General features: G+C 43.3%; 1 protein-coding gene across 3 annotated transcripts in view; it reads right to left on the bottom strand.

The window, feature by feature from the left end:
- The window catches only part of LOC128694719 (zinc finger protein on ecdysone puffs), a 144,147-nt gene that overhangs the window by 101,011 nt on the left and 21,368 nt on the right, over positions 1-21,768 (bottom strand). The gene's annotated exons all lie outside the window — the stretch shown is intronic.

Genomic DNA, 21,768 nt, shown 5'->3' with positions numbered 1-21,768 from the left:
CTATGAATCAAACCTTGCAACTATATATAGGTGAGTACACTCACTATCTTTCACACTTCTGCCCACTTCCGCTTCCACACACACTCGCGCACACACACTCACGAACACACACACACACGCACAAACACTCGAGTGCACACACTCGGGTGCGCGCACACACATGCACACACTTGCGTGCAAACACACGCAACAACGCACACACACAAGAACGCACACACATGCAACAACGCACACACACAAGAACGCACACACGCAAGAACACGCACACACACAAGGTAACAGAAGTAAGACACGAGAGAGAGGGGTGGGTTGATTGCATTTTTCTTGCACTGCAGGAAGGCCATCTACACAGTTCCTCACAAGAGGTTAGTGTAGAAGCTGGAGGATCAGGTGCACATGACAGGAAGGGCACTGCAATGGATCTGAGAATACCTGGCAGGGAGGCAACAATGGGTCATGGTACGTGATGAGGTATCACAGTGGGCGCCTGTGACGAGCGGGGTTCCACAGGGGTCAGTCCTAGGACCAGTGCTATTTTTAATATATGTGAATGACATGGTGGAAGGGATAGACTCTGAAGTGTCCCTGTTCACAGATGATGTGAAGCTAATGAAAAGGATTAAATCGGATGAGGATCAGACAGGACTACAAAGAGACCTGGACAGGCTGAACACGTGGTCCAGCAACTGGCTTCTCGAATTCAACCCTGCCAAATGCAAAGTCATGAAGATTGGGGAAGGGCAAAGAAGACCGCAGACAGAGTATAGGCTAGGTGGACAAAGGCTGCAAACCTCACTCAAGGAGAAAGATCTTGGGGTGACCATAACACCGAGCACATCTCCGGAGGCAAACATCAACCAGATAACTGCTGCAGCATATGGGTGCCTGGCAAACCTGAGAATAGCATTCCGAAAACTTAGTAAGGAATCATTCAAGACACTGTACACTGTGTACGTCAGGCCCATACTGGAGTATGCAGCACCAGTTTGGAACCCACACCTGGTCAAGCACGTCAAGAAATTAGAGAAAATACAAAGGTTTGCAACAAGGCTAGCTCCGGAGCTCACGGGAAAGCCCTACGAAGAAAGGTTGAGGGAAATCAGACTGACGACACTGGAGGACAGGAGGGACAGGGGAGACATAATAACATACAAAATAATGCGTGGAATAGACAAGGTAGACAGAGACAGGATGTTCTGGAGAGGGGACACAGAAACAAGGGGTCACAATTGGAAGCTGACGACTCAAACGAGTCACAGGGATGTTAGGAAGTACTTCTTCAGTCAGAGTCATCAGGAAGTGGAATAGCCTAGCAAGTGATGTAGTGGAGGCAGGAACCATACATAGCTTTAAGACAGGTATGACAAAGCACAGGAAGCAGAGAGAGAGGACCTAGTAGCAATCAGTGAACAGGCAAGGCCAGGAGCTGAGTCTCGACCAGTGCAACCACAATTAGGTGAGTACGCGCGTGTGCGTGCACACAAACACTTGCGCGTGCACACACACACTCACACGTGCATGCGCGCACACACACACACACACACACACACACACACACACACACACACACACACACACACACTCACACACACTCACACACACACACACTCACACACACATCAACAGCAGCCAACAGGGTTTCAGGGACGGGAAATCCTGTGTCACAAACTTACAGCATTCTGATATCTTAATAAGGAACCGTTCAGGACCCTGTACACTGTGTACGTTAGGCCCATATTGGAGTATGAGACACCAGTTTGGAACCCACACCTAGCCAAGCAGGTAAAGAAACTAGAGAAAGTGCAATGGTTTGCAACAAGACTAGTACCAGAGCTAAGGGGTATGCCCCACGAGGAGAGGTTAAGGGAAATCGATCTGACGACACTGGAGGACAGGAGAGAGAGGGGGGACATGATAATGACATAAAATACTGAGGAATTGACAAGGTGGACAGAGACAGGATGTTCCAGAGATGGGACACTGCAACAAGGGGACACAGTTGGAAGCTGAAGACACAGATGAATCACACAGATGTTAGAAAGTATTTCTTTAGTCACAGAGTAGTCAGGAAATGGAAAAGTTTAGGAAGCGATGTACTGGAGGCAGGAACCATACATAGCTTTAAGCAGAAGTATGATAAAGCTCATGGTTCAGGGAGAGTGACCCAGTAGCGACCAGTGAAGAGGTGGGGCCAGGAGCTATGGCTTGACCCCTGCAACCACAACTGAGTACACACACGTACACACACACGCACACGTGCGCACACACGCGCATGCACACGTGCGCGCACATGCGTACACATTCGCACACACGCACGCGCACACACACGCACACACGTGCACGCACACACGCACGCACACACGTGCACGCACACACACAGGTATGATAACGATGCCATCTTTCCAACTGGATATTATTAGATCCTGAGGAAAGTCAGAGGGACCAGAGGGGGGTAAAGGAGTGGCACTGCTGGTCAAAAACTGATGGGATTTTGATGAGCTGGAGAGTGGAGACAGAGGAGAAGCAAGAGATTACATAGTAGGAATGCTTCAGTCTGGAGGTCCCAAGGTGGTAACTGCATGTATAACCCACCACAGAACAGCAGGAAGCCAAGGCAAGAGTATGATGAGAGTAATAGAGCGATGGTTGACACACTGGCTGAAGTGGCCAGAAGGGATCACGAGAGCAGGGCAAAGCTACTGATCATGGGCGACTTCAACCCCAAGGAAATCAACCGGGAGAACTTGGAGCCACATGGGGGGCCAAGAAAAGTGGAGGGCTAAGATGGTGGAGGTGGTACTGGAAAACTTCATGTACCAACATGTAAGGTACACTACTGTGAGCCCGTGGCTCACCCAAAGGTGCAGTGAGGTCAAAACCAAGTGTACTAGGGAATGGAAGAAATATAGAAGGCAAAGGACCCAGGAGAATAAGGAGAGCAGTCGTAGAGCCAGAAATGAATATGCACAGATAAGAAGGAAGGCCCAATGCCAATATGAAAATGACATAACAGCGAAAGCCAAATCTGAGCCAAAGCTGTTGCAGTGCCACATCAGGAAGAAACCAACAGTCAAGGACCAGGTAATCAGGGTTAAGGAAGGAAGGAGATCACAAGAAACAACCACGAAGTATGTGAGGAACTCAACATGAGACTCAAAGAAGTGTTAACAGAGGAGACAAAAGGGACTCAGAAAGACGGAGAGTTAAGGTACATCAAGTGCTGAACACAATACATACAACCGAGGACAACGTGTAAAGGCTGCTGAGCGAGCTAGATACCTCAAAAGCGATGGGGCCGGATAACAACTCTTCATGGGTCCTGAGAGAGGGAGCAGAAGTGCTATGTGTACCCCTAACAACAATATTCAACACATCAAAACAGGGAGATTACCTGAGGTACGGAAAACAGCAAATGAAGTCCCAATTTTTATAAAAGGAGACAGACATGAAGCGCTAAACTACAGACCAGTGTCAATGACATGTATAGTATGAAAAGTCATGGAGAAGATTATCAGAATAGCGGTGGAACACCTAGAGAGGAATGAGCTCATCAACAACAGCCAACACGGTTTCAAGGACGGGAAATCCTGTGTCACAAACCTACTGGAGTTCTATGACAGGGCGACAGCAGTAAGACAAGAAACAGAGGAGTGGATAGACTGCATTTTCTTGGACTGTAAGAAGGCGTTTGACACAGTTCCACACAAGAGATTAGTGCAAAAACTAGAGGACCAGGCAGTGACAACAGGGAAGGCACAATAATGGATCAGGGAATACCTGTCAGGAAGACAGCAGCGAGTCATGACACGCGGCGAGGTATTAGAGTGAGCACCTGTGATGAGTGGGGTTCCACAGGAGTCAGTCCTAGGACCGGTGCCGTTTCTGGTATTTGTGAATGATATGACGGAAGGAATAGACTCCAAAGTGTCCCTGTTTGCAGATGATGTGAAGTTGATGAGAAGAATACAATCGGACGAGGACCTGGGAGAACTACAAAGTGATCGGTACAGGCTGCAGGCCTGGTCCAGAAATTGGCTCCTGGAGTTCAACCCCACCAAGTGCAAAGTCATGAAGACTGGGGAAGGGCAAAGAAGACCACAGACAAAGTACAGTCTTGGGGAGCCAGAGACTACAAACCTCACTCAAGGAAAAAGATCTTGGGGTAAGCATAACACCAGGCACATCTCTTGAGGCACATATCAACCAAATAACTGCTGCAGCACATGGGTGCTTAAGAACAGCATTCCGCCATCTTAATAAGGAATCATTCAGGACCCTGTACACTGTGTACGTTAGGCCCATATTGAAGTATGCGGCACCAGTTTGGAACCCACACCTAGCCAAACACGAAAAGAAACTAGAGAAAGTGCAAAGGCTTGCAACAAGCCTAGTCCCAAAGTCAAGGGGTATGTCCTACAAGGAGAAGTTAGGGGTAATCAATATGACGACACTGGAGGACAGGAGAGAGGGGGGGACATAACAACATATAAAATACTGAGAGGAATTGACAAGGTGGACAGAGACAGAATTTTCCAGAGATGGGACACAGCAACAAGGGGACACAGTTGGAAGTTGAAGACTCAGATGAATCACAGGGATGTTAGAAGTATTTCTTCAGCCACAGAGTAGTCAGGAAGTGGAATAGTTTGGGAAGCGATGTAGTGGAGGCAGGATCCATTCATAGCTTTCAGCAGAGGTACGATAATGCTCATGGTGCAGGGAGAGTGATCCAGTAGAGGCCAGCAAAGAGGTGGGGCCAGGAGCTATGACTCAACCCCTGCAACCACAACTAGGTGAGTACACACACACACACACACATACATACATACATTCACACACACACACACACACACACACACACACACACACACACAATGCATACATACATTCACCAGAACGAGTCCTTGGTTCACCCAAAGGTGTAGGGAGGCAAAAACTAAGTGTACTAGAGAATGGAAAAGGTACAGAAGACAGAGAACTCAGGAAAATAAAGAGATTAGCCGAAGAGCCAGAAACGAATATGCACAGATAAGAAGGGAGGCTCAGCGGCAATACGAAAATGACATAGCATCGAAAGTCAAGACTGACCCGAAGCTGTTGTACAGCCACATCAGGAGGAAAACAACAGTCAAGGACCAGGTAATCAGACTGAGGAAGGGTGATGGGGAATTCACAAGAAACGACCGGGAGGTACGTCAGGAGCTCAACACGAGATTCAAAGAAGTATTTACAGTGGAAACCAGTAGGATTCCAGGAAATGAGAGCATGGGGGTGCACCAGCAAGTGCTGGATGAGGTACATATAACCAAGGAGGAGGTGAAGAAACTGCTATGCGAACTTGACACCTCAAAGGCGGTGGGACCAGACAACATCTCTCCGTGGGTCCTTAACCCTTTCAGGGTCCGTCCCGTAGATCTAAGACTTTACGTTCAGGGTCCAAACCGTAGATCTACGTCATGAGCTCAGCTCACTCTGATAAACTGTGAGCGGTAAATTTGGGCCTAGATATGAGAGAATACATCTATGTGGTATGTGAGCACCACATAAAACAAATCCTGCAGCACACTGTGTATGAGAGAAAAAAAACTGAAACCGTGATTTTTTATTAAAACAGCGACTTTGCAGCGTTTTTTCGTATGTTTTTTATAGTTGTATTTGTGATTTCTTGGTCTCATTTGATAGAATGGAAGACATATTACAGAAATAGAGATAATTTTGATTGGTTTTAGCACTGGAAATGGCTTGAAACTGAGCTCAAAGTGGCGGAAATGTTAAATTTTTGCCGATGTTCAAGAGTAAACAAACGACCTCACACGTCTAATACACGCCAGCTGGTGGGTCTAATATGCATTCACAAATGTGGTGATGATATTTATACAATTATTACAATATTGCATAACAGTAAATCTTCTATTTTTTGTGTGTGAATAAAAAATCAAAATGGAATTTATTTGTAAAGCCTCAAAACGTAACTAATGAACAGAGGAAATGTTAGTTTAGTGCCAGGAATACCTACATTGTTTATTCTGGACCCCATTTTGAAATTGGAATATTTTGAACTTTGTGTTGAATTGGCCAAATTACCAATTTCCGGTCACTTTATTTTGTAGTTGAAACAGTTGACTTGGCGATTTCTTGGGCTCAATCGATAGAATAGAAGTAATGCTAGTGAAATAGCTAAGAATTTGGTCGACTGGAACAATGTAATTGGCCTAAAATGGGAGTCAAAGTCGGCAAAATCGCCGATTCGTAAATATCGCTGACACATCAAAATTCACGAGAGCATAATTTCGTCAATTTTCCATCAAATTTCATACTTTTTGTTTTATTACATTCACAAAAATATTCTCTACCATTTCATAAGAAAAAATAAAAAATTTTTTTTTTGAAAATTCTTGGACACTGGGGCACCACTTCAGATTTTGGCCTTGGACCCTGAAAGGGTTAAAGAGGGAGCAGAGATATTGTGTGTACCATTAACAAAGATCTTCAACACATCATTTGAAACTGGGCAACTCCCCGAGGTATGGAAGATGGCAAATGTAGTCCCAATTTTTTAAAAAGGGAGACAGACATGAGGCACTAAACTACAGACCTGTATCTCTAACGTGTATAGTATGCAAGGTCATGGAGAAGATCATCAGGAGGAGAGTGGTGGAGCACCTGGAAAGAAACAAGTGTATAACCGACAACCAGCATGGTTTCATGGAGGGAAAATCCTGTGTCACAAACCTACTAGAGTTTTATGACAAGGTGACAGAAGTAAGACAAGAGAGAGAGGGGTGGATCGACTGCATTTTTTTTGGACTGCAAGAAGGCCTTCGACACAGTTCCTCACAAGAGGTTACTGCAAAAGCTAGAGGATCAGGCACACATAACAGGAAAGGCACTGCAATGGATCAGAGAATACCTGACAGTGAGGCAACAACGAGTCATGGTACGTGACGAGGCGTCAGAGTGGGCGCCTGTGACAAGCGGGGTTCCACAGGGGTCAGTCCTAGGACCTGTGCTGTTCTTGGTATATGTGAATGACATAACGGAAGGGATAGACTCAGAAGTGTCCTTGTTTGCGAATGATGTGAAGTTAATGAGAAGAATCAAATCGGATGAGGATCAGGCAGGACTACAGAGACACCTGGACAGGCTACAAACCTGGTCCAGCAACTGGCTCCTTGAGTTTAACCCTGCCAAATGCAAAGTCATGAAGATTGGGGAAGGGCAAAGAAGACCGCAGACACAATATAGTTTAGATGGCCAAAGTCTGCAAACCTCACTCAAGGAAAAAGATCTGGGGGTGAGTATAACACCGAGCATATCTCCTGAGGCGCACATCAATCAGATAACTGCTGCAGCATACGGGCGCCTGGCAAACCTACGGATAGCGTTCCGATACCTCAGTAAGGATTCGTTCAAGACTCTGTATACCATTTACGTCTGGCCCATACTGGAGTATGCAGCACCAGTTTGGAATCCACACCTTGTCAAGCACGTCAAGAAATTAGAGAAAGTGCAAAGGTTTGCAACAAGACTAGTCCCAGAGCTACGGGGATTGTCCTACGAAGTAAGGTTGAGGGAAATCGACCTGACGACACTGGAGGCCAGGAGGGTCAGGGGAGACATGATAACGACATATAAAATACTGCGCGGAATAGACGAGGTGGACAAAGACGGGATGTTCCAGAGATGGGACACAGACACAAGAGGTCACAATTGGAAGTTGAAGACTCAGATGAATCAAAGGAATGTTAGGAAGTATTTCTTCAGTCATAGAGTAGTCAAGCCGTGGAATAGCCTAGAAAGTGAAGTAGTGGAGGCGGGAACCATACATAGTTTTAAGCCGAGGTATGATAAAGCTCATAGAGTAGGGGGAGAGAGGACCTAGTAGCAATCAGTGAAGAGGCGAGGCCAGGAGCTATGACTCGACCCCTGCAACCACAAATAGGTGAGTACACACACACACACACACACACACACACACACACACACACACACACACACACACTGACACTCACACTTTCATGCTTCTGCCCACACACATGCACTTTCATGCTTCTGCCCACACACACACACTTTCACATGCCTGCATACTCTCACACTCTTGCACTCCTGCTAACTCACTCACTTGTGCTTTCTCACTCTCTCACACCATCTCACACTTTCTCACTCTCGAAGGCAATGGGACCAGATCTCCCTTCATGGGTCCAGAGAGAGGAAGCAGAGGCACTGTGTGCTGCTAGCAACAGTCAACAAATTTATTGAAACAGGGCAACTGTCAGAGATGTGGAAGACAGCAAATGTAGTCCCAATTTTTAAGAAATGAGGCAAACAGGCAGCATTAAATTATAGACCAATGTAACTGATATGTATAGTATGAAAGGTTATGAAGAAGATTATCAAGAGAAGAGTGGTGGAGCACCTACAAAGGAACAGGCTCATACATGACAACCAGCATGGATTTAGGGATGGGAAATCCCATGTCACAAACCTACCGGAGTTCTAAGACAAGGTATAAGAAGTAAGACAGGAGATGGATGGGTAGAATGCATTTTCTTGGCTTGCAAGAAGGCTTTTGAGACAGTACGAAACAGGAGACTGGTACAAAAGCTAGAGGAGCAGGCAGGAATAACTGGAAAAACACTGCAAGGGATCAGGAAATGCCTAACAGGAAGGCAACAAGTGATGGTCCATGAAAAAGCATCTGAATGTGTGTGTGTGTCAAATGGGGTTCCACAAGGGTCAGTCCTAGGGCCAATACTATTTCTGGTATATGTGAATGACATGACAGCAGGGATATATACATTCAGAGGTATCCCTGTTGACAGACATGAAACTTGCTTTTCCGACAAAACAGCAGTCTCCCACCAAGGCAGGGTGACCCAAAAAAGAAGAAACTTTCACCATCATTCACTCCATCACTGTCTTGCCAGAGGGAGTGCTGATACCACAGTACAAAACTGCAAATATCCCCGCCCCTCCTTCACAATGAAGGAACTGTATTTCCACCTCCAGGACTCGTGTCCAGCTAACCAGTTTCTCTGAATTGCTTCATACACATTACCTTGCTCACACTCCAACAGCACGTCAAGTACTGAACACCTGCTCCTAAGCTGAGGGACTAACTACCTCATCATCTACCTCTTCAGTCATCTGTATTGTTGGTGAAATGTCTACAGAATAAAGACACCCAGAAGTTACACAGGTGTCTTAATCATTTTGTTGGTATTATATACCACTGATATACACCAGGAGATAGATCGCAGATGGAGTACAAATTCAGGGGTCAAAGATCTTAGTGTATCATACCAAGCTCATCCCCTGAGGTACACATCAACCAAGTAACTGCTGCAGCATATGAATGCCTGGCAAACCTAAGAACAGCATTTCAACATCTAAGGAGTCATTCCCAAAACTGTATACCGTATATGTCAGGCCCATGTTGGAGTATGCAACACAGGTATGAACTCAGACCTGGTCAAGCACATCAAGAAATTAGAGAAAGTATTGAAGTTTGCAACAAGTCTAGTCCTAGAGCTAAGGAATAGCTCTATGAGGAGAAGTTAGAGGAACTCAACCTGTTGACAGGAAGACAGGAAGACAGGAAGACAGGAGGGCTAGGGATAACATGATAACTATGTATAAATGGCCGAGAGGAAATGACAAGGTGAACAGGGGCAGAATGTTTCAGAGATGGGATACAGGAACAAGAGGACACAGCTAGAAGTTCCAAACTCAGAGTCATAGGGATGTCAAGGTTGTCAGGAAGTGGAATAATCTGGGAATGAAGCAGTATAGATGGGATCCATACACAGCTTTAACAAGAGGTACAATAAGGCTCTTGGAGCCAGAAGCGTGTGGACCTAGAAACGACCAGCAAAGAGGCAGTGCCAGGAGCTGTGACTTGACCACTGTATCCACATATAGATGAGTTAACTCACTATGATGGAGAGGAAGAGGCAAGGTGAAGTTTTAATCCAGAGAGTAGTGTGCCTGAATTATGCAGAAGGTAACCTGGACAGTTATGTTGAAATGCTGTTTGATTTCTGTAACCTTGATGCCAAGAATGTTCCTCTAATATGCGCTCTAGTCGTTTGGCATTTAAAGAGCGTAAGCTTAAAATATTCCAAGAGAGCTGCAGATATGTAATAGGCATATAGCTGCTAGGAGTGCACATAGGGCTAAAGCAAAACTATTCATCATGGGTGATTTGAACCACAAAGAGATAGACTGGGAGAGCTGGGATCCACAATGGAGACCAGTAATGGAAGGCTCAGCTGGAGGTTATTAGAGAAAACTTTGAGTCAACATGGTATGGACACAGAGAAAGAGAGATGAGCCAGCAAGTGTAGACCTAATATTTACTGAAAGTACATTTGACATAGGTAAAATAGAATGAGCCCTCCCTCTGGGCACTAGTGATCATAAAGTGTTAAACTTTGATTACCTAGTGGAACTGAAGGCAGATGAAAGAATGGCAGGTGGAAGGAATGAGAATCCATGCTAGAAGAGGTAACTTGAAGAGGATGAGAGAATTCCAAAATGCAATCCAGTGGTACAGAAGTGGAAGGAAAACCAACAAAAGAGGTGCAGTAAGTAGCTAGAAAATGCCAGGGGGCAGAGAACTTCATACCTGGCAGACAAAAGCAAAAGTGAGTAGATCAGCCAGATAATATGCAAGAGTGAAAAAAGTTGATTAACAATTTGAAAACAACACAGCAGTAAAAGACCAGGTAATTCAACAAAAAATAACTAAAGAAAGAAATAAAGAAATAAAAAAAAGAGGTCATGAATAACGACAAGTTTTTTAAGTGTTGATAATTGATATAAAGATGTTTATAGGCAAGACTAAATTTAATGGACCTGGAGGCATCAAAGGCAATGGGACCTAACCATGGATTCTATGAACAGCAAAAGTACTTTCTGAACAACTAGCTAAGATATTTTTTTTTTTTTTTTTTATTATCACACCGGCCGATTCCCACCAAGGCAGGGTGGCCCGAAAAAGAAAAACTTTCACCATCATTCACTCCATCACTGTCTTGCCAGAAGGGTGCTTTACACTACAGTTTTTAAACTGCAACATTAACACCCCTCCTTCAGAGTGCAGGCACTGTACTTCCCATCTCCAGGACTCAAGTCCGGCCTGCCGGTTTCCCTGAATCCCTTCATAAATGTTACTTTGCTCACACTCCAACAGCACGTCAAGTATTAAAAACCATTTGTCTCCATTCACTCCTATCAAACACGCTCACGCATGCCTGCTGGAAGTCCAAGCCCCTCGCACACAAAACCTCCTTTACCCCGTCCCTCCAACCCTTCCTAGGCCGACCCCTACCCCGCCTTCCTTCCACTACAGACTGATACACTCTTGAAGTCATTCTGTTTCGCTCCATTCTCTCTACATGTCCGAACCACCTCAACAACCCTTCCTCAGCCCTCTGGACAACAGTTTTGGTAATCCCGCACCTCCTCCTAACTTCCAAACTACGAATTCTCTGCATTATATTCACACCACACATTGCCCTCAGACATGACGTCTCCACTGCCTCCAGCCTTCTCCTCGCTGCAACATTCATCACCCACGCTTCACACCCATATAAGAGCGTTGGTAAAACTATACTCTCATACATTCCCCTCTTTGCCTCCAAGGACAAAGTTCTTTGTCTCCACAGACTCCTAAGTGCACCACTCACTCTTTTTCCCTCATCAATTCTATGATTCACCTCATCTTTCATAGACCCATCCGCTGACACGTCCACTCCCAAATATCTGAATACGTTCACCTCCTCCATACTCTCTCCCTCCAATCTGATATTCAATCTTTCATCACCTAATCTTTTTGTTATCCTCATAACCTTACTCTTTCCTGTATTCACCTTTAATTTTCTTCTTTTGCACACCCTACCAAATTCATCAACCAATCTCTGCAACTTCTCTTCAGAATCTCCCAAGAGCACAGTGTCATCAGCAAAGAGCAGCTGTGACAACTCCCACTTTGTGTGTGATTCTTTATCTTTTAACTCCACGCCTCTTGCCAAGACCCTCGCATTTACTTCTCTTACAACCCCATCTATAAATATATTAAACAACCACGGTGACATCACACATCCTTGTCTAAGGCCTACTTTTACTGGGAAAAAATTTCCCTCTTTCCTACATACTCTAACTTGAGCCTCACTATCCTCGTAAAAACTCTTCACTGCTTTCAGTAACCTACCTCCTACACCATACACTTGCAACATCTGCCACATTGCCCCCCTATCCACCCTGTCATACGCCTTTTCCAAATCCATAAATGCCACAAAGACCTCTTTAGCCTTATCTAAATACTGTTCACTTATATGTTTCACTGTAAACACCTGGTCCACACACCCCCTACCTTTCCTAAAGCCTCCTTGTTCATCTGCTATCCTATTCTCCGTCTTACTCTTAATTCTTTCAATTATAACTCTACCATACACTTTACCAGGTACACTCAACAGACTTATCCCCCTATAATTTTTGCACTCTCTTTTATCCCCTTTGCCTTTATACAAAGGAACTATGCATGCTCTCTGCCAATCCCTAGGTACCTTACCCTCTTCCATACATTTATTAAATAATTGCACCAACCACTCCAAAACTATATCCCCACCTGCTTTTAACATTTCTATCTTTATCCCATCAATCCCGGCTGCCTTACCCCCTTTCATTTTACCTACTGCCTCACGAACTTCCCCCACACTCACAACTGGCTCTTCCTCACTCCTACAAGATGTTATTCCTCCTTGCCCTATACACGAAATCACAGCTTCCCTATCTTCATCAACATTTAACAATTCCTCAAAATATTCCTTCCATGACATGTTAATGGATATGGGCGAGTTGCCAGAGATTTGGAAGACAGTAAATGTAGTCCCTATATTTAAGGAAGGAAATAAACAGGATACAGGTAGCAGGTTGGTAGACAGTAACCTGTAATTATGTAAAACAACTGCAGGTTTCCATCTTGCTCCTACTATCTACATCTAGTTCATACAACACGTGCAGTTGTATACATTCATCTGAGTTTTCTTGTTCTTGGTGGGCGAGTATTCTTCCTCTAAAGGCCATGAGAGTCATTAAAGGTGACTAAAACTCTGGGAGCAAGGGGGCTAGTAACCTCTTCTGTATAAATTACTGAAAGTACAAAGGAGAAAATTTTAAAGGTGGGTTGTTTCAGAAGAATCCATTGTCAACGTTATGAAAAGAGGATGGATGTCCTAGCTCAAAGAGGCAAGAGGTGAGGTGTAAAATGGATTAGGTCAGGTGCATCTGAGAGAATTAGGGCTAAGGAAGAAACAGCAATGTGTACTATTAAACAATCAGTTATGGAAAAAAAAAACATGAACATATGTGTAATATTAAAAAAAAAATACATTGATCAAAATAAGGGTGAGATGTGGGAAAACATGTAACAGTAAGAGTTTATGCACCTGGGAAACACAGAAGTGTTAAGGAGAGAAAGATTTCGTGTGTTTAGGGAGTTTTGATGCAAGTGAAAAAATAATTGGTTTGGGGAGACCTAAATGCTAATGTAGGGGAAACTGTTGTAGAGGGCATCAAATACAAGTTTGGAGTGACAGGGGTAAATGATAATGGAAGACTAACTGAGGTATGTATAGAAAGAAGTCTGATAGCAGGCAATACATATTCTAAGAAAAAAGGGATAAATAAGTATACAAGATACATTATATGGCATGATGGCAGCAGTTTGTTGGACTATGCAATAGTTGATAAAAGGTTGGTGGGTAGATTTCTGGATGTACATATTTTTAGACGTTGACAGATATATCAGATAATTATTTAATGGTTGATATAGTGAGAGCAAGAGATAGCTGGGGGACAAGGAGAATGTCACTGGTAAGCAAGAGAGAAGTAAAATTATATAAATTAACCCTTTCACTGTCGGTGCCATATTACTACAGCTTGCAAGCCAATGTTGGTGCCATAGTATTATGCCAAAATTCTAGTGGCTTCAAATCTAGCAGGAGAGAGTTAGTAGACCTACAAGTGAGAGAATGGGTCTGAGTGGTCAGTGTGTGCAGTACAAATCTTGCAGCATGCAAAGCAAAATGAGAAAAAAAAAAACTTTTTGGTTTAAAATGCAGAATTTGAGGTGTATTTTCATATGGTATTTATGGTTGTATTCTCATTTTCTTGGTCTCATTTGATAGAATGGAAGATACTTTACAGAAATAGAGACGATTTTGACTGGTTTCACGATGAAAAGTACCTTGAAATTGAGCTCAAAGTAGCAGAAATGTTCGATTTATTCTAAACCCTATTTTGAAATTGGCATCTTTTGAAATTTGTGTGAAATTGGCCAAACTGCCAATTTCTGACCACTTAATTGGGTAGCTGAAATTGGTAAATGGGTAATCTTGTACTCGGCTGATGGAACAAATGGAGTTCTAGAAAAATGAGTATGAGTTTGGTTGAATGGAACTGGCCAAAAATAAGGCTCAAGGTGGGCGAAATCGCCAATGCATATACAGTAAGGCCCCGCTTTACGGCGTTCTGCTAATACAGCAATGTCAAAATATAACCAAAATTTCCAACCGTCTCCTCGCTGATGCATTTACCACCCAAGCTTCACACCCATATAAGAGTGTTGGTACTACTATACTTTCATACATTCCCTTCTTTGCCTCCATAGATAACGTTTTTTGACTCCACATATACCTCAACGCACCACTCACCTTTTTTTCCTCATCAATTCTATGATTAACCTCATCCTTCATAAATCCATCCGCCGACACGTCAACTCCCAAGTACAGTGGACCCCCGCATAACGATCACCTCCAAATGCGACCAATTATGTAAGTGTATTTATGTAAGTGCGTTTGTACGTGTATGTTTGGGGGTCTGAAATTGACTAATCTACTTCACAATATTCCTTATGGGAAAAAATTCGGTCAGTACTGGCACCTGAACATACTACTGGAATGAAAAAAGTTCGTTAACCGGGGGTCCACTGTATCTGAAAACATTCACTTCTTCCATACTCCTCCTCCCCAATTTGATATCCAATTTTTCTTTATCTAAGTCATTTGACACCCTCATCACCTTACTCTTTTCTATGTTCACTTTCAACTTTCTACCTTTACACACATTCCCAAACTCATCCACGAACCTTTGCAATTTTTCTTTAGAATCTCCCATAAGCACAGTATCATCAGCAAAAAGTAACTGTGTCAATTCCCATTTTGAATTTGATTCCCCAAAATTTAATCCCACCCCTCTCCCGAACACCCTAGCATTTACTTCCTTTACAACCCCATCTATAAATATATTAAACAACCATGGTGACATTACACATCCCTGTCTAAGACCTACTTTTACCGGGAAGTAGTCTCCCTCTCTTCTACACACCCTAACCTGAGCCTCACTATCCTCATAAAAACTCTTTACAGCATTTAATAACTTACCACCTATTCCATATACTTGCAACATCTGCCACATTGCTCCTCTATCCACTCTATCATATGCCTTTTCTAAATCCATAAATGCAATAAAAACTTCCCTACCTTTGTCTAAATACTGTTCACATATATGCTTCAATGTAAACACTTGATCTACACATCCCCTACCCACTCTGAAACCTCCTTGCTCATCCGCAATCCTCCATTCTGTCTTACCTCTAATTCTTTCAATTATAACCCTACTGTACACTTTTCCTGGTATAATCAGTAAGCTTATTCCTCTATAATTTTTACAGTCTCTTTTGTCCCCTTTCCCTTTATATAAAGGGACTATACATGCTCTCTGCCAATCCATAGGTACCTTCCCCTCTTTCATACATTTATTAAACAGAAGTACCAACCACTCCAACACTATATCCCCCCATGCTTTTAACATTTCTGTCATGATCCCATCAGTTCCAGCTGCTTTACCCCCTTTCATTTTACGTAATGCCTCACGTACCTCCCCCACACTTACATTCTGCTCTTCTTCACTCCTAAAAGATGGTATACCTCCCTGACCAGTGCATGAAATATATATATATATATATATATTTTTTTTTTTATTTTTTTTTATTATCACACCGGCCGATTCCCACCAAGGCAGGGTGGCCCGAAAAAGAAAAACTTTCACCATCATTCACTCCATCACTGTCTTGCCAGAAGGGTGCTTTACACTACAGTTTTTAAACTGCAACATTAACACCCCTCCTTCAGAGTGCAGGCACTGTACTTCCCATCTCCAGGACTCAAGTCCGGCCTGCCGGTTTCCCTGAATCCCTTCATAAATGTTACTTTGCTCACACTCCAACAGCACGTCAAGTATTAAAAACCATTTGTCTCCATTCACTCCTATCAAACACGCTCACGCATGCCTGCTGGAAGTCCAAGCCCCTCGCACACAAAACCTCCTTTACCCCCTCCCTCCAACCCTTCCTAGGCCGACCCCTACCCCGCCTTCCTTCCACTACAGACTGATACACTCTTGAAGTCATTCTGTTTCGCTCCATTCTCTCTACATGTCCGAACCACCTCCCCAATTTGATATCCAATTTTTCTTTATCTAAATCATTTGATACCCTCATCACCTTACTCTTTTCTATGTTCACTTTCAACTTTCTACCTTTACACACATTCTCAAAACTCATCCACTAACCTTTGCAATTTTTCTTTAGAATCTCCCATAAGCACAGTATCATCAGCAAAAAGTAACTGTGTCAATTCCCATTTTCAATTTGATTCCCCATAATTTAATCCCATAAATAATATATATATATATATAATATATATATATATCCTAGGTAGTAGGTTGGTAGACAGCAACCGCCCAGGGAGGTACTACCGTCCTGCCAAGTGAGTGTAAAATGGAAGCCTGTAATTGTTTTACATGATGGTAGGATTGCTGGTGTCCTTTTTTCTGTCTCATGAACATGCAAGATTTCAGGTACGTCTTGCTACTTCTACTTACACTTAGGTCACACTACACATACATGTACAAGCACATATATGCACACCCCTCTGGGTTTTCTTCTATTTTCTTTCTAGTTCTTATTCTTGTTTATTTCCTCTTATCTCCATGGGGAAGTGGAACAGAATTCTTCCTCCGTAAGCCATGCGTGTTGTAAGAGGCGACTAAAATGCCGGGAGCAAGGGGCTAGTAACCTCTTCTCCTGTATATATTACTAAATGTAAAAGGAGAAACTTTCGTTTTTCCTTTTGGGCCACCCCGCCTCGGTGGGATACGGCCGGTGTGTTGAAAGAAAGAAAGATATATATATATATAATATATATATATATAGGTTGGTAGACAGCAACCGCCCAGGGAGGTACTACCGTCCTGCCAAGTGAGTGTAAAACGAAAGACTGTAATTGTTTTACATGATGGTAGGATTGCTGGTGTCCTTTTTTCTGTCTCATGAACATGCAAGATTTCAGGTACATCTTGTTACTTCTACTTACACTTAGGTCACACTACACATACATGTAAAGCATATATATACATACCCCTCTGGGTTTTCTTCTATTTTCTTTCTAGTTCTTGTTCTTGTTTATTTCCTCTTATCTCCATGGGGAAGTGGAACAGAATTCTTCCTCCGTAAACCATGCGTGTTGTAAGAGGCGACTAAAATGCTGGGAGCAAGGGGCTAGTAACCCCTTCTCCTGTATATATTACTAAATTTGAAAGGAGAAACTTTTGTTTTTCCTTTTGGGCCACCCCGCCTCGGTGGGATACGGCCGGTGTGTTGAAAGAAGATATTATATATATATATATATTATATATATATCTTTCTTCTTTCAACACACTGGCCATATCCCACCGAGGCGGGGTGGCCCAAAAGGAAAAACGAAAGTTTCTCCTTTTACATTTAGTAATATATACAGGAGAAGAGGTTACTAGCTCCTTGCTCCCGGCATTTTAGTCGCCTCTTACAACACGCATGGCTTACGGAGGAAGAATTCTGTTCCACTTCCCCATGGAGGTAAGAGGAAATAAACAAAAACAAGAACTAGAAAGAAAATAGAAGAAAACCCAAAGGGGTGTGTATAAATATGCTTGTACATGTATGTGTAGTGTGACCTAAGTGTAAGTAGAAGTAGCAAGACATACCTGAAATCTTGCATGTGTATGAGACAGTTAAAAAAAGACACCAGCAATCTTACCATCGTGTAAAACAATTACAGGCTTCAGTTTTACACTCACTTGGCAGGACGGTAGTACCTCCCTGGGCGGTTGCTGTCTACCAACCTACTACCTATATTATTTATATATTATTTATATTTATGGATTTGGAAAAGGCATATGACAGGGTGGATAGGGGGGCAATGTGGCAGATGTTGCAAGTGTATGGTGTAGGAGGTAGGTTACTGAAAGCAGTGAAGAGTTTTTACGAGGATAGTGAGGCTCAAGTTAGAGTATGTAGGAAAGAAGGAAATTTTTTCCCAGTAAAAGTAGGCCTTAGACAAGGATGTGTGATGTCACCGTGGTTGTTTAATATATTTATAGATGGGGTTGTAAGAGAAGTAAATGCGAGGGTCTTGGCAAGAGGCGTGGAGTTAAAAGATAAAGAATCACACACAAAGTGGGAGTTGTCACAGCTGCTCTTTGCTGATGACACTGTGCTCTTGGGAGATTCTGAAGAGAAGTTGCAGAGATTGGTGGATGAATTTGGTAGGGTGTGCAAAAGAAGAAAATTAAAGGTGAATACAGGAAAGAGTAAGGTTATGAGGATAACAAAAAGATTAGGTGATGAAAGATTGAATATCAGATTGGAGGGAGAGAGTATGGAGGAGGTGAATGTATTCAGATATTTGGGAGTGGACGTGTCAGCGGATGGGTCTATGAAAGATGAGGTGAATCATAGAATTGATGAGGGAAAAAGAGTGAGTGGTGCACTTAGGAGTCTGTGGAGACAAAGAACTTTGTCCTTGGAGGCAAAGAGGGGAATGTATGAGAGTATAGTTTTACCAACGCTCTTATATGGGTGTGAAGCGTGGGTGATGAATGTTGCAGCGAGGAGAAGGCTGGAGGCAGTGGAGATGTCATGTCTGAGGGCAATGTGTGGTGTGAATATAATGCAGAGAAGTCGTAGTTTGGAAGTTAGGAGGAGGTGCGGGATTACCAAAACTGTTGTCCAGAGGGCTGAGGAAGGGTTGTTGAGGTGGTTCGGACATGTAGAGAGAATGGAGCGAAACAGAATGACTTCAAGAGTGTATCAGTCTGTAGTGGAAGGAAGGCGGGGTAGGGGTCGGCCTAGGAAGGGTTGGAGGGAGGGGGTAAAGGAGGTTTTGTGTGCGAGGGGCTTGGACTTCCAGCAGGCATGCGTGACCGTGTTTGATAGGAGTGAATGGAGACAAATGGTTTTTAATACTTGACGTGCTGTTGGAGTGTGAGCAAAGTAACATTTATGAAGGGATTCAGGGAAACCGGCAGGCCGGACTTGAGTCCTGGAGATGGGAAGTACAGTGCCTGCACTCTGAAGGAGGGGTGTTAATGTTGCAGTTTAAAAACTGTAGTGTAAAGCACCCTTCTGGCAAGACAGTGATGGAGTGAATGATGGTGAAAGTTTTTCTTTTTCGGGCCACCCTGCCTTGGTGGGAATCGGCCGGTGTGATAATAAAAAATAAAAAAAATATATATATATATATATATATATATATATTATTTTTTTATTATCACACCGGCCGATTCCCACCAAGGCAGGGTGGCCCGAAAAAGAAAAACTTTCACCATCATTCACTCCATCACTGTCTTGCCAGAAGGGTGCTTTACACTACAGTTTTTAAACTGCAACATTAACACCCCTCCTTCAGAGTGCAGGCACTGTACTTCCCATCTCCATTTGTCTCCATTTGTCTCCATTCACTCCTATCAAACACGCTCACGCATGCCTGCTGGAAGTCCAAGCCCCTCGCACACAAAACCTCCTTTACCCCCTCCCTCCAACCCTTCCTAGGCCGACCCCTACCCCGCCTTCCTTCCACTACAGACTGATACACTCTTGAAGTCATTCTGTTTCGCTCCATTCTCTCTACATGTCCGAACCACCTCAACAACCCTTCCTCAGCCCTCTGGACAACAGTTTTGGTAATCCCGCACCTCCTCCTAACTTCCAAACTACGAATTCTCTGCATTATATTCACACCACACATTGCCCTCAGACATGACATCTCCACTGCCTCCAGCCTTCTCCTCGCTGCAACATTCATCACCCACGCTTCACACCCATATAAGAGCGTTGGTAAAACTATACTCTCATACATTCCCCTCTTTGCCTCCAAGGACAAAGTTCTTTGTCTCCACAGACTCCTAAGTGCACCACTCACTCTTTTTCCCTCATCAATTCTATGATTCACCTCATCTTTCATAGACCCATCCGCTGACACGTCCACTCCCAAATATCTGAATACGTTCACCTCCTCCATACTCTCTCCCTCCAATCTGATATTCAATCTTTCATCACCTAATCTTTTTGTTATCCTCATAACCTTACTCTTTCCTGTATTCACCTTTAATTTTCTTCTTTTGCACACCCTACCAAATTCATCCACCAATCTCTGCAACTTCTCTTCAGAATCTCCCAAGAGCACAGTGTCATCGGCAAAGAGCAGCTGTGACAACTCCCACTTTGTGTGTGATTCTTTATCTTTTAACTCCACGCCTCTTGCCAAGACCCTCGCATTTACTTCTCTTACAACCCCATCTATAAATATATTAAACAACCACGGTGACATCACACATCCTTGTCTAAGGCCTACTTTTACTGGGAAAAAATTTCCCTCTTTCCTACATACTCTAACTTGAGCCTCACTATCCTCGTAAAAACTCTTCACTGCTTTCAGTAACCTACCTCCTACACCATACACTTGCAACATCTGCCACATTGCCCCCCTATCCACCCTGTCATACGCCTTTTCCAAATCCATAAATGCCACAAAGACCTCTTTAGCCTTATCTAAATACTGTTCACTTATATGTTTCACTGTAAACACCTGGTCCACACACCCCCTACCTTTCCTAAAGCCTCCTTGTTCATCTGCTATCCTATTCTCCGTCTTACTCTTAATTCTTTCAATTATAACTCTACCATACACTTTACCAGGTACACTCAACAGACTTATCCCCCTATAATTTTTGCACTCTCTTTTATCCCCTTTGCCTTTATACAAAGGAACTATGCATGCTCTCTGCCAATCCCTAGGTACCTTACCCTCTTCCATACATTTATTAAATAATTGCACCAACCACTCCAAAACTATATCCCCACCTGCTTTTAACATTTCTATCTTTATCCCATCAATCCCGGCTGCCTTACCCCCTTTCATTTTACCTACTGCCTCACGAACTTCCCCCACACTCACAACTGGCTCTTCCTCACTCCTACAAGATGTTATTCCTCCTTGCCCTATACACGAAATCACAGCTTCCCTATCTTCATCAACATTTAACAATTCCTCAAAATATTCCTTCCATCTTCCCAATACCTCTACCTCTCCATTTAATAACTCTCCTCTCCTATTTTTAACTGACAAATCCATTTGTTCTCTAGGCTTTCTTAACTTGTTAATCTCACTCCAAAACTTTTTCTTATTTTCAACAAAATTTGTTGATAACATCTCACCCACTCTCTCATTTGCTCTCTTTTTACATTGCTTCACCACTCTCTTAACTTCTCTCTTTTTCTCCATATACTCTTCCCTCCTTGCATCACTTCTACTTTGTAAAAACTTCTCATATGCTAACTTTTTCTCCCTTACTACTCTCTTTACATCATCATTCCACCAATCGCTC

The sequence above is a fragment of the Cherax quadricarinatus genome, chromosome 2 (assembly GCF_038502225.1).
Source record: "Cherax quadricarinatus isolate ZL_2023a chromosome 2, ASM3850222v1, whole genome shotgun sequence".
NCBI lineage: Eukaryota > Metazoa > Arthropoda > Malacostraca > Decapoda > Parastacidae > Cherax > Cherax quadricarinatus.
This window is presented reverse-complemented; position numbering and strand designations above follow the sequence as displayed.